This window comes from Martes martes (assembly GCF_963455335.1).
Source record: "Martes martes genome assembly, chromosome: 3".
In the NCBI taxonomy this organism is placed as follows: Eukaryota; Metazoa; Chordata; class Mammalia; order Carnivora; family Mustelidae; genus Martes; species Martes martes.
In genome coordinates this window covers 36,784,403-36,796,653 of record NC_137890.1, presented here as the reverse complement: position 1 = coordinate 36,796,653, position 12,251 = coordinate 36,784,403, and positions in this window count along the sequence as shown.

The window sequence follows — 12,251 nt, the reverse complement described above, 5'->3', positions numbered from 1 at the left end:
GTAATTTAATGGTTTTGCAATTAAAGATCTGAATGTCTGAAAGAAAAATATGTAAATAATATAGAAAGGTTTGAAGATATGATCAGTGCTGCTGACATTTTTCTACAAATTTTGTCTTCAAATTTTTATCTACTTTCTGAAACTGTTAATAACTAGGTTCCTAGTCTGCATCTCCATTTATTTGAGAGTTGCTATGGTATTACTGGGTGTGTATATATACACACACACACACACACATAAATATATAGTGGAGGGAGTACAGTTTGCAATTTTGCACAATTGATCAGGATTATATAATATCTATTCAGCAAGTGGCAGAAAAGAAATTTGAAACATCTGTTGCTGAGGTCTGAATGTTTATGTCCTCCAAAAGATTGTTGAAATCCTAAATCCCAATGTTGATGGTGAGACCCTTGGGAAGTGATTTAGTCATGAGGGTGGCTGCTTCATGAGTGGGATTAGTGCTCTTATAAAAAAGATGTCAGGAGCCCCCTAGCCCCTTCCACCATATGAGAATAAAATGAGAAACCTCTGACCCAGAAGAGGGCTCTCACCTGTCATATTGGCACCCTTATGTTGGACTTTCAACCTCCAGAGGTGTGAGCAATACATTTCTGCTGTTTATAAGCTACCCAGTCTGGTATTTTGTTATAGCAGCCCCAACAGAGTAAGAGACCTTTGCTAAATCCAAACCTAATGTTGCAAATACATGTCATATAATTCTAATTTTCAATAGAAACGTTTTTAAAAGGATATGTTCTTTTTTGCATAAAAATACTGGAAGAAGGGACGCCTGGGTGGCTCAGTTGGTTGGACGACTGCCTTCGGCTCAGGTCATGATCCTGGAGTCCCAGGATCGAGTCCCGCATCGGGCTCCCAGCTCCACAGGGAGTCTGCTTCTCCCTCTGACGTTCTCCTCACTCATGCTCTCTCTCATTGCCTCTCTCTCAAATAAATAAATAAAAAAAATCTTTAAAAAAAAAATACTGGAAGAATTAACAGTAATATGAAAGTGAAAATTCCAGAATTACTAAAGTAAAAAGAAATGCTTGATGAATTTTAATTTGTTTTTGAAATACTATAAAATTTTATGTAACTAATAAGGCTTTCTTGATTATACTCATGACATACCTTGCAATGCTTAAAATCTTATGTTGAGGATAGAACCACCTTTATAGTAAAAAGACAATTGTATTTTATATTTTTTTACTAACTTGTGAAAATTATTGCTGTATCTACTAGAATGAAGAAATAATTTATTCATATATTCATTGCAAATAATTATTGGACGTTTGAGATTAAGGTCAAAAGTATGTGTTCATATCATTTTATTTTCAAATGTTCCAAAGAGCACCCAGAATTTCAAAATGCTATGTTATGTATATATAAACTGTTACATGCATTACATTATTCTAAACTCTGAAAATTTTAATTTGCATGCCTCATTCATGAAGAGATAATATTGTTCTAAGGAGTCAGTATTTTCAGTCATCAGAAACATTTTGAATGCTTTTATGAACTTGCCACTGTACTAGATTATACTAGACCACATTCAACAAGGTAGATGTAGTCCCTGCACTCTTGTTTCTTACTTTCCAACAATAGGCTAGTCAGACAAATACAGTACAGCTACTAGAAAATCAACTTATATACTCTTACAAAAATGTAGCTCAGTCAAAACTCAGAAAATCAAGTGATACTGAAAAAAAAATAGCAAAATACTTGGGCTCTAAATTATATATATATTTTTAAAGATTCATTTATTTGAGAGAGAGAGAGGGTGCACACATGCATCCAAGCGGAGAGTGGGGCAAAGGAAGAGAATTTTCAAGCAGACTCTGTGCTGAGTGCAGAGCCAGACACGGGGCTCGGTCTCATGACCCCTGAGATTATGACCTGAGCTGGAACCAAGAGTTGGTCTTCAACTGACTGAGCCACTCGCACACCCATACTCTAGATTATATTTTGTCACTGCTTATTCATAGACAAATATGATTTTGTCCCTACTGTATTTAAGACACAATTCTGGACTCCTAGGATATGCCAGTGAAGGAGTCTGTCAAGGTTCCTTCCATGTGGAGTTTCCTTCTCTTCTCTAGTTAGGGTGAGGGAATAAAATAATAAACATATTAATTTTATAACTCATCAAACATTTTGAAACATAATAAATACTATGAAATTAGAGTAGGAAAAGTATTTTAAGAGTACAGTGGAGTGTAGCCAAGGGATGGGATCAGAAAGATAATGACTTTTACTATGAGTTTGAGAAGAGTGACATGTTTTAAGTTGTATTCTGAGAAAATGATAGAAAATAAGCTGTTAGGGGACAAGTGTGGAAGCCACATTTCCACTTAGGAAGCTGTTACTATAATCTGCTATAGAAATGGTTATGGCTTATTCCAGAATGCATTGGGATATTAAAAGACTTCTGGATTTATTCTGAGAGTTACCAACAGGATTCTCAGATGTATTGACTGAAAGCAGAGGGGAAAAAAAGGAGAATTCAAAGAAAGCACTAAGTCTTTTGGCCTGAGCCTTTAGAGGAATGGGATGTCATCAACTGGGGTATGACAGGCTGAGTCTGCATTAGGTATTGGAAGAGAAGTTTAGGAGTTCAGTTGTTGACCTATCAAGTTTAAGACATTGATTAGCTATCTAATCAGAGGCACTGTGGAGAAAAGTTGGTAATACCAGTCTAGAGGATTAAAGAAAAATATGAGTTGAAGATATAAAAGGGAAAGTTTTAAAATATACAAATCATATCTAAAGACAGAGACTAGTTTTATTTATCTGGACAATGGCATGGATAGAAAAGATATCCTGGGCAATGTAATATTAATATGTGAAAAAGAAAAGAAGGAGCCCTCAAAAGATACTGCTTGATGATGTTGATTTATATGTCAGAGATAGGTCCTCAGCCACAAAATAATGTTAAAACAGAGTATGTATTACTTCATTCAATCCTGTCAAAACCTCTATTAATGAATTGTATAATTGTCCCCATTTTTAAGTACAGAAATTTGTTGAAGAACACATATGATTCAATTACTATCAGGTATTACTGAGTTATTAACTATTATACAGTTTTATAGTTTGTATTGCTCTTGGACTGATTTCTTCTTTGAGAAAGAGAGAGAGGGAGGGGTGAGGAGAGAGAGAGAGAGGAGTTTCTTTGCAAATTATCACAAATCAGGCATTCATATGGATTTTTTCCATGAATAAATACACATATTTGTTGATTAAATAAACATCTCATTTGGGAATTTAAAAGGATAGCCAATAACTATTTGAATTAAATCTCAGAACTTCTAATCAGCATTTAGATCCCATTATGTACTATTACTTATTAGGATTCATTTTCATTATGTTTTCATTTGCAAATTCTTTATTAAATAATAGCTTCTGACTCCCATCTTAATGTTTTCTACATTCTCTTCTTTTCTAGACCCCTTCTTGTTCTTGATATTAAGTAATTTCCAGTACTCATCCCAAAGTATCAATTACGTTAATTGTTTATTTCTATTCCTTGAGCTGTTTTATACACGGTTGGTAGTGTATTAAAATAGATTCTAAGACAGACTAGGAAAGTAAACAAATAAATAATCAAAAACTAGGAAAGTAGCAGTATATAACTGAGCCCATCAGTAAAAGGTAAAATAATGTGCATTTACCCTAAATAAGAAAATAATTAGATAAAAATGAAGTATTCAAAGAAAATTCTGCTGGAAAATGAGTAAATAGAAGGTACAGAATGTGACATGTGTCTCCCGAAAAAAAGCATCAATTAGTATTTGTGATCATGTGTATCTGTAAGTTTAACTCTTGACAATGCAAACTCAGTTGAAGTTTTATCTTCTCATGCAAAGAATGCAACATTACATATTTAATGCTCAATTTTATTTATTAATGACAATTGCGATCCAACATAGCAGTGTTTTGTGTATCATATATATGTTATTAAAAATGAATATATGACCCATATTTGCCACCAGTAATTTATTATCTAATTAAATGAGATAACATATAAGCATTTTCTGCACTCCAAGAATATATGAATCAAAAAATGTTAGTGCCTTTTCCCCTTTAATTATATCATGTGTAATATGTATTTTGAGTTTATGAGGGGAGCACATTGACGTTTTCCAACCTCACTCACTGAGTGCAGTAAGCAAAGGTAAATTGAAACCTCATCTTTTTTAGCTATCTGTTCAAATGACTTATTATAAGGCAGCACTGAACAACTTTGCCTGAAAAGACTAATTCTACTTGTGAAGTATGAAACCTCCAAATGACCTAGGCCATATTTTGTTTTCTCCCAGAAGATTGTAAAACCAAAGAATCCTCTCTTGCTACTATCTGGTCTCAGAAAGTTGGTTCTATGTTTATTTGCCCAACTGTGACAGTTTCATCCAAATTTTGGAATCCTGAGGGGCAACCCAATAGCATTCTTTCTAGACTGCTGATTAGGACAAATTGACATATTGACAGTCTTTTGAAGCCTCTATCTCCTCCTAAAATTTCCAACTATACACCCTGGAATCTCAGTGCAAGCTAATCATGCCTTGTCCTTCATCTAAAACAATTTAGGTTTAATAACAATGAATCTTATTATCTCTCTTATCATGTACTATCTGAATTGAACTCACAATTATTTCAACTTTAATCTGTATTATATATTAATGACTTCAATATCCATATAGATGATCATACCACAACTTATCTCTTGAGATTTTGATCTTGATAATAACCACAAGCTCTTTATTTATACTTCTGTTTAGCTAGCCATTGCAAGAGGACCAAAGACCTTATATTCCCCAGAAATGGAAGTCTAAAATATTATATTTTAAATGCTAAGCTTGACTTATAATGACTACTTTTATTTCCTTCATCTTTGTAATTCAAACTGGCTTTTTGACATTATTGAGATCTATTTTATATCCAGAATTTTTTTTTTCTTTCTATTATGTCTTTCATAGCATTCTTTCTTCCCCAATTTGGCTTATAGAGCATAACTTTTGGGGAAAAAAAAAGGATTGCCACATAAAGACAATATTCATGATAATCATTGTATTGTAAGTATATAAAAAATCTAAAATATATGCTAAAGAAAATTTAAATAAATAAATGATACTTAAAAGTAAGTTAAGTGAGGGTTGGTGAGTTAAGAAATGGGGATAAGACGGGGTGCCTGGGTGGCTCAGTGGGTTAAAGCCTCTGCCTTCTGCTCAGGTCATGATCCCAGGGTCCTGGATCGAGCCCCACATCGGGCTCTCTGCTCAGCGGGGAGCCTGCTTCCTCCTCTCTCTCTGCCTGCCTCTCTGCCTACTTCTGATCTCTGCCTGTCAAATAAATAAATAAAATATTAAAAAAAATAAGAAATGGGGATAAGAAATAAGTTTTTTAAGGCTATCAAAAAATATAACACCAAGATTAAAATCTGCTTTCCATGAAGTAATATGCAAGGCAGTATTGCAACAAGAGATAAATTGTGGAGTAAAAATAAATTGTAAAGCTCTAGGGATTAATTAGGTGTAAAGACTCTCAAAATGGAGAGCCAGATAGGCTAGTACACTCTAATTTTGTAATCCAAGTTCTTTTAGCTCCTGACTAATTAGCTCAGATTTTTTTACTATGAATATTTGCTACTGGAAAAAGAGCAAATTCATGGTAATTCTGGGTAAGTCCATGCTCATTGAGCACTGTTGTATTTAGTAGAGTTTATTCTGGTCCAGAGTCATTGCTAACCAATCATAGTATAATTGCTCACCCTTAAAATTAAGAAATTAATATGTGTTTAATAAAGAATGTAATGATCATATTTATCATTAAATAATTACCATATAAAATTTCAGCATTCAAAGGTAATACTGCCAATACCATTTTTCTATTCATTTTCCTAAACCAGATTAGCATTCAGCAAACAAAAATTGGCATTGCATTCAAGGCTAGACATATACTGAAAAACAAAATCCATTGTTTCATCTCAAAAAGATCACAGGTTATTTGTTTAGAAAACATTAAAGTGGGGCACCTGAGTGGCTCAGTCATTAGGTGTCTGCCTTTAGCTCAGGTCATGATTCTGAGGTCCTGGAATGCAGCACTGCAGTCGGGCTCCCACTCCCCCTGCTTATGTTCCCTCTCTTGCTGTCTAACTCTCTGTCAGATAAATTAAAAAAAAAAAAATCTTTAAAAAAAACACTCTTAAAAAAAAAAGAAAGCATTAAAGTAATTTCAAATAAGGTTTATTTGCATTCCTGCATTGAAACTGAGAGGTAATGCAGAGAAACTTTCTTTAACACCAATTAGAACACTTTATTAAAGTTTAATAATCTAGCAGTATAGGTCAGTTTTAAACAACTGAGGGGAGGGATGGAGGGAGGGAGAGACAGAGACAGAGAGATACCAAAAGAGCAAAAGAAAGAATCCTAAAACATAAACATTAAAAATCAGTTTCAGTACATTTTCCTTTGTTTTAGTAAAAGTTTCCTGAATTTCTTTGAATAAAGCCTAAATGGATTTGGTGAAATAAGGCCATTTAGTGGGGTGAATGTGTCACGTGAACATAAAAATAATCATCATATTCTATCCCTTTGACCACAATAATTGATCAAGGATGAGCACATGACAGTCTGCACATGAGTCATCCATAAGCTTTTGTTCCTAACACTGAGGAAAAGAAGTAATTAAAAACTGAAGCAATGTACATGACTCAACACAATACAGGACAATGTCCAATGTCACTAGTGAACAATGGAATGAAAATTAAAAAAAAAAAATTGAAAACATCTTTTTTTTTTAAATTATGAAGCTAAATTTTGAAGAGTAAGTGGATAAGAGAAGAAAGACATAAAACACGAGGAACCTTGAAAATAGTACTGCATATTTTAAGAACTGCCAAAATGTGACATTCACCTCTTGTTATTTTTGCACGTAAGTTACTAAGTAAATGATTGCATGGTAATGACTGATAGCTGCCTTCAATGTCAATTATCTTTTTTCTTTCACAATAATAAAATTTTTTATTCAACATATGGGTGTTCAAAAGAAAGGCTACATTTCCCAGTGGCCTAGCAGCAAAGTTCTGGTCAGTCTGATGACGTAGAATATTATGTGGCAACTTGTGGCAAACTCCTTGTCAAAGACAAATTATACGGAAGAAAATTAAACAGGCAAGGAAGATGTTCTTCAAGACTTGCAATGGGGAAGAGAATGAACTCAACTCCATCAAAACAAAAGGCAGGGGGGGGGTTAAACAATGGAGAAAGTAGTAGAAAGTTGTAGAGGACCAGACTTCCTTGGGGGCAGGTTGCCATTGAGTCATTCCTGAGTTTGCAAGTGTTTTTTCTCTGTGTTTAGACCATCTGTGTTTCCTAACTGGTGTTCATCAAAGTTGGGCTCCGGAAGTCCCTTAGAAACTGAGAAATAGGAGCGCTATCCTTCTTGGTCACATTTGAAGAGGATGGCTCCAGGTCCCTGAGAAAGACATTTCTAGATTGTAAAACTGGCTAGAGGCTGGGAGATTTACATACATTTCAAAGGAGCAGAGGAAGAATCTGCAATTAGAAGTTTCTAAAGTAATTGTTCTAACAAAAGAGAGATTAGGGATTTACAGTCAGGAAAACATCTGTTTAAATTTTAATCAAACTGAAATTAACATTAAGGCCATCTTGATTATTCTTTAACAAAACCAAAAATATATGTGACCTTTGTCCTCTTTTAATTTCTTCTTCTATCCTGATGTCTGGAATGTAGATTATTCTTTGGACTAAGATGATATGGGCCCCGCTTTAGGGGTAGCAGAGTAATGAACTGAAGAGATCCTGGGTCTGTGAGGACTCTGTGAGGCAGAGTGCCCTATCAGCTCTGGACTGCACACTTCTAAATATTTTGTGTTTTAAACCATTGAGGGATTTTGTTCTCTGTTGCTGTCAACTGAACATAACATAGCTTATTGCTTGTTTGTTGAATTGCAGTAAATCCATATGAATTCCAGAATAGCTTCCCCAACCTTCACCAACTATATGTGTTCATGAAGGTCAGAGAACCAAGAACCCGAGTTGGGTTCTTGGGCCCAACAATAACCATAGAAGGAAGAGAAATAAGTTTGGACCCAAAAGCCAAAGGCACCGGCAAGCCTTTGTTGGAGCTACAGCTGGAACTGAAGGGAGGCGCAGAACTAACAGAGTAGTTCGTTGGACCTCCGCAACAAAGGAGAAGGCCCTGCTTATATAAAGTTCCTGCTCAAGTTCCCAAGCTGGCCCAATATGCTAATAAGGAAAGAAAAAAAAAATGTCTCCTCCTAATTTGTTGGACAAGCCACCTCATGCCTGAGTCAGAAGGTCCTCCTCCTGACTGGGTGATATTGGCAGGCAACTCAGGGAACTCACTAGTGCCTTGGAGCCGGGGTCATCAGGTTTGTGGAGCATGTTTTAAGCCTGGCTTGTATATATTGGGCTGAATCCTGGGTTTGCTCTGTCAGAGAATCAGTATAACAATAACAGCCAAGAGAAAGTGCCCCAGGTGCATGTTTTTCTTTTTTTTTTCCTTTTTTTTTTTTAAGATTTTATTTATTTATTTGTCAGAGAGAGGCACAGCAAGAGAGGAAGCACAAGCAGGAGGAGTGGGAGAGGGAGAAGCAGGCTTTCTGCTGAGCAGAGAACCCAATGCGGAGCTGGATCCCAGAGCCCTGGGATCATGACCTTCGCCACCTAGGCGTCCCAGCCCAACTGCAAGTTTTTCACTTGGGGCTTGTTCCCATAGTCCCTAACTGTCAATAAGAGCTCCTTTTACCTCAAAGTTCCTACATTTGTTTACTGTCTAGTCTCATTTATTATGTTTTATATGCAAGTGTTTCACTTTCCCGGCTTAATTCAAAGGTAGTCTCATTTTGTACATCCCTTAGAGGATAACATGGTAACTACCACATAATTTACCCTCAAGTGATACTTATTTGAACAATTATATCTTAATAATATCTGTATTTAAAAATTATACAAAATTTCCAATGTATGGTTTTTGAGGTTTGTGAATATGTAATTGCCTTTGCAACATATTATTCTAAAAAAGTGAAACCAAAATATAGAATCTAGCCTGGGAGAATGGAGGACAGTATCTGTTGCTAATTATTTTGATTACTAAGTGATTTAGAATAATATCAAAGTAAAAGGCAAAAAAGGATATAAGAGAATTTTTCATACTTTAGAAATCTCCGAAATTTTTAGCTCAACTTTTTTGGCCTCCGTTCTTCAAATAAAACTTTAAGTAAATTCAGAATACAGAGAATCTCAAGTTTAAAAATAACTGCCTTTCAAGCTCAAGCAAATAGAAAATTTTCTCATTTTTATTATAGGTATTTTACTGAGACCTTTAAAACCAATATAAATAATGTCAAAGCTCAGTCAAGAAATGTGGTGCATAATAAATATTAAACAACAAGATAATAATGATAATGATTTTTTCATTGAGGACAGCTTTTAAATTTTTGATTCATACAGACTATTAACTTGAAACCTTAATAGAGTATTGATTACATAGAAGAGCTCTAAATAACAATAAAGAGATCCTTACAAATGAAAAAATCATGAGAGAGTTTCTAATTAAAGTTGTAATTTATTATTATAAAATAAATGTTATGGCTATAATTTATGATCAGTATACCTGAATAACTAACTCTGATTGTGATCAATAAGTATTGACGAATAGAACTGAGTTGTTTGCAATTCTTTCCAAGCATGCAAATCAGGACACATTTGCAAGCACAAGAAGTGTCTCTCTTTAAGCAGTGCATTCTGTTAGCAAAAGTAAAGTAAATATACGATAAAAAGACCAATTTAATCATTGGTTTTATTTTATATGGAATCAAATTAAATTAAATTTAAACTGTGATGTACATTTGCATATCCAAGAGTCAATTTGTGTATTCAAATAAGTTTTCAAGGAGTAGATTGGGGAAAATATGTTTGAAAACCGATGTCTCAAGATAGAATGCACATTTTAAACACACTGTTGGTTGGGAATGAAAAAAAATCCATTTCCTATTACTAGATAGTGATCAAAGTTAATGATCAACTTTATGTTGAATTCTAGTATGGAATTTATTCCTAGTTTGGAATTTTTTCAATTATAAGTGAGAGTGAAGACTGTTCTAATTATATACGTATCTCTGATTTTATCCACATATATTTATTGAGTAATCCCTATGTGCTGAGCACTGCTCTGATATGTTTTGGATCCTATGTTTATCAATGTCTTAAAAAAGAGCTCAGGCCTGAATTAAAAGTGGGAGAATGATGGAGCCAGTGCTGTCTTTGACCTCTCTCAGATGAGATTGTAAAAATCAGGGCCGCTGTGTGAACTTCATCTGTTATTTAACTTTGATATGTCTCTGTGTCCTCTTCTGCAACATGAGGATAATAGTAATTAATTTTCCACGTTGTTGTAAGGGCTAAATGAGATGATATGCAAAGTGCTGGAATATGTGAGAACTCAACAAATGGCAACTAATGATAATTGAATAATAATTAAGTTATAATTATAAGCATTGTGAGCCTTGATAAATATATTATTGTGGTTGAGATTTCAAGTGACCAAAATATATGGAGACCCGCTTTGGATGGTTCTTTTCTTATTTTAATATAGAACATGAAGGGTGCCTGGGTGGCTCAAATGGTTAAGCATCTGACCCTTGACCTCAGTCCAGGTTTTGATATCAGGGTTATGAGTTCAAGCCCTGCATTGGGCTTCACATCTACAGTGGAGCTTAATTTTTTTTTTTTTTTTTAAATACAGAACATGAGCCACGTCCAGCAGTTATTAAAAAAAAAGTGTATCTGTTACATTTCATGTGGGTTCATATTTTCGGGTCAGATTCCATTTGATAGCATATGGGCACTGACACTGATAACCCAATGTAGACAGCCTCAAATGAAGGCAGTCATCATATTTGATGGGCACCCTTGTTGTTTCCAGAGTGTAACACTGTATGAGCTTGGCTCTACCATTAATCTGAATGATACTACAGAATAATGGTTCCACTTTTAATAAATGATTTTTTTTTCAACTAACAATGCCAACTACTGGAATTCTTAGGAAAGGAAGAGCTGTGTGGTAGTCTGTGGCTATACTACAGAGAATACCACTTTGCATTAAACTGTATTCTTTTAGAAAATAGTCTGAATCTTGCCACCTGTGCCTTAAAATTTCAGAACTTTCAGTGCATCACTTCTTTTAATTTACCATGATAGCCTCCAGTATGAAATTGTATGATTTTCTAATTCACTGTTTAACTTGCTTGTCTGACTTCTCAAGTGATATTTATGATTATTGGCCTTTTATCTTCTAATTTTATCAATTGTATATGTTGAATGGCTCTGTTCCTTGAGTAAGTATTCTCAGAGTGGCATCAAATAAAGTCTCAAGTTCTCTGCTAACAAAATATCCAGAAACACATTGCTCTATATCAGACAAGTGTTACCTATTACCCTATTAAATTCTGAAACAATATGTATATATTTTGTCAGCATTTTTCACAGACTACTACAGAGAACATTATACCCATAAGATGCTCAATTAGAATGAAAAATCACTGAAGGTAAGAAGTTTTATCTGTTTTATTCCTTGCTATTTCCTAGTGCCTAGAACAGTATCTGGGAGACCTGAAAAACAGTTTTGCTGAATGAATGAATAAATGAATGAATGATAAAAAAGGAAAATTACTGAGGAACTACTGAATACTCTATCCTAATCTGAGAGATTTATCGTACATATTAGGATATTAAAGACAGCAGAATATCTTCATCAAATATAACTGTTAATCTAGGGGTGCCTAGGTGGCTCAGTCAGTTAAGTGACTGACTCTTTATTTCAGCTCCGGTCATGATCTCAGAGTCCTGGGATCGAGCAACATTGGGCTCTGAGCTCAGTGAGGAATCTGCTTAAGATTCTTTCTCCCTCTGCCTCTGTGATGCCCATTGCTCACGTTTTTTCCTCTTGCTCTCTCTCTCAAATAAATAAATCTTAAAAAAAAAAAAAAAAGCCTGTTAGTCTAAATGTTTATACTCAGTATCCTACAGAAACCTTTCAGCACCTGTAAAAATCAGTTGAAATATATGCTCCTGTGAATATATTTTGGAAAGCTAAATTATTCACACAATTCAGTTTACATAAGTTCATCAAATTGGCTAAAGGATACTTTTAAAATACTATTAATATTGGTTTTTTTCCTCATGTAGAATGTCAAATTTCAATCTTAA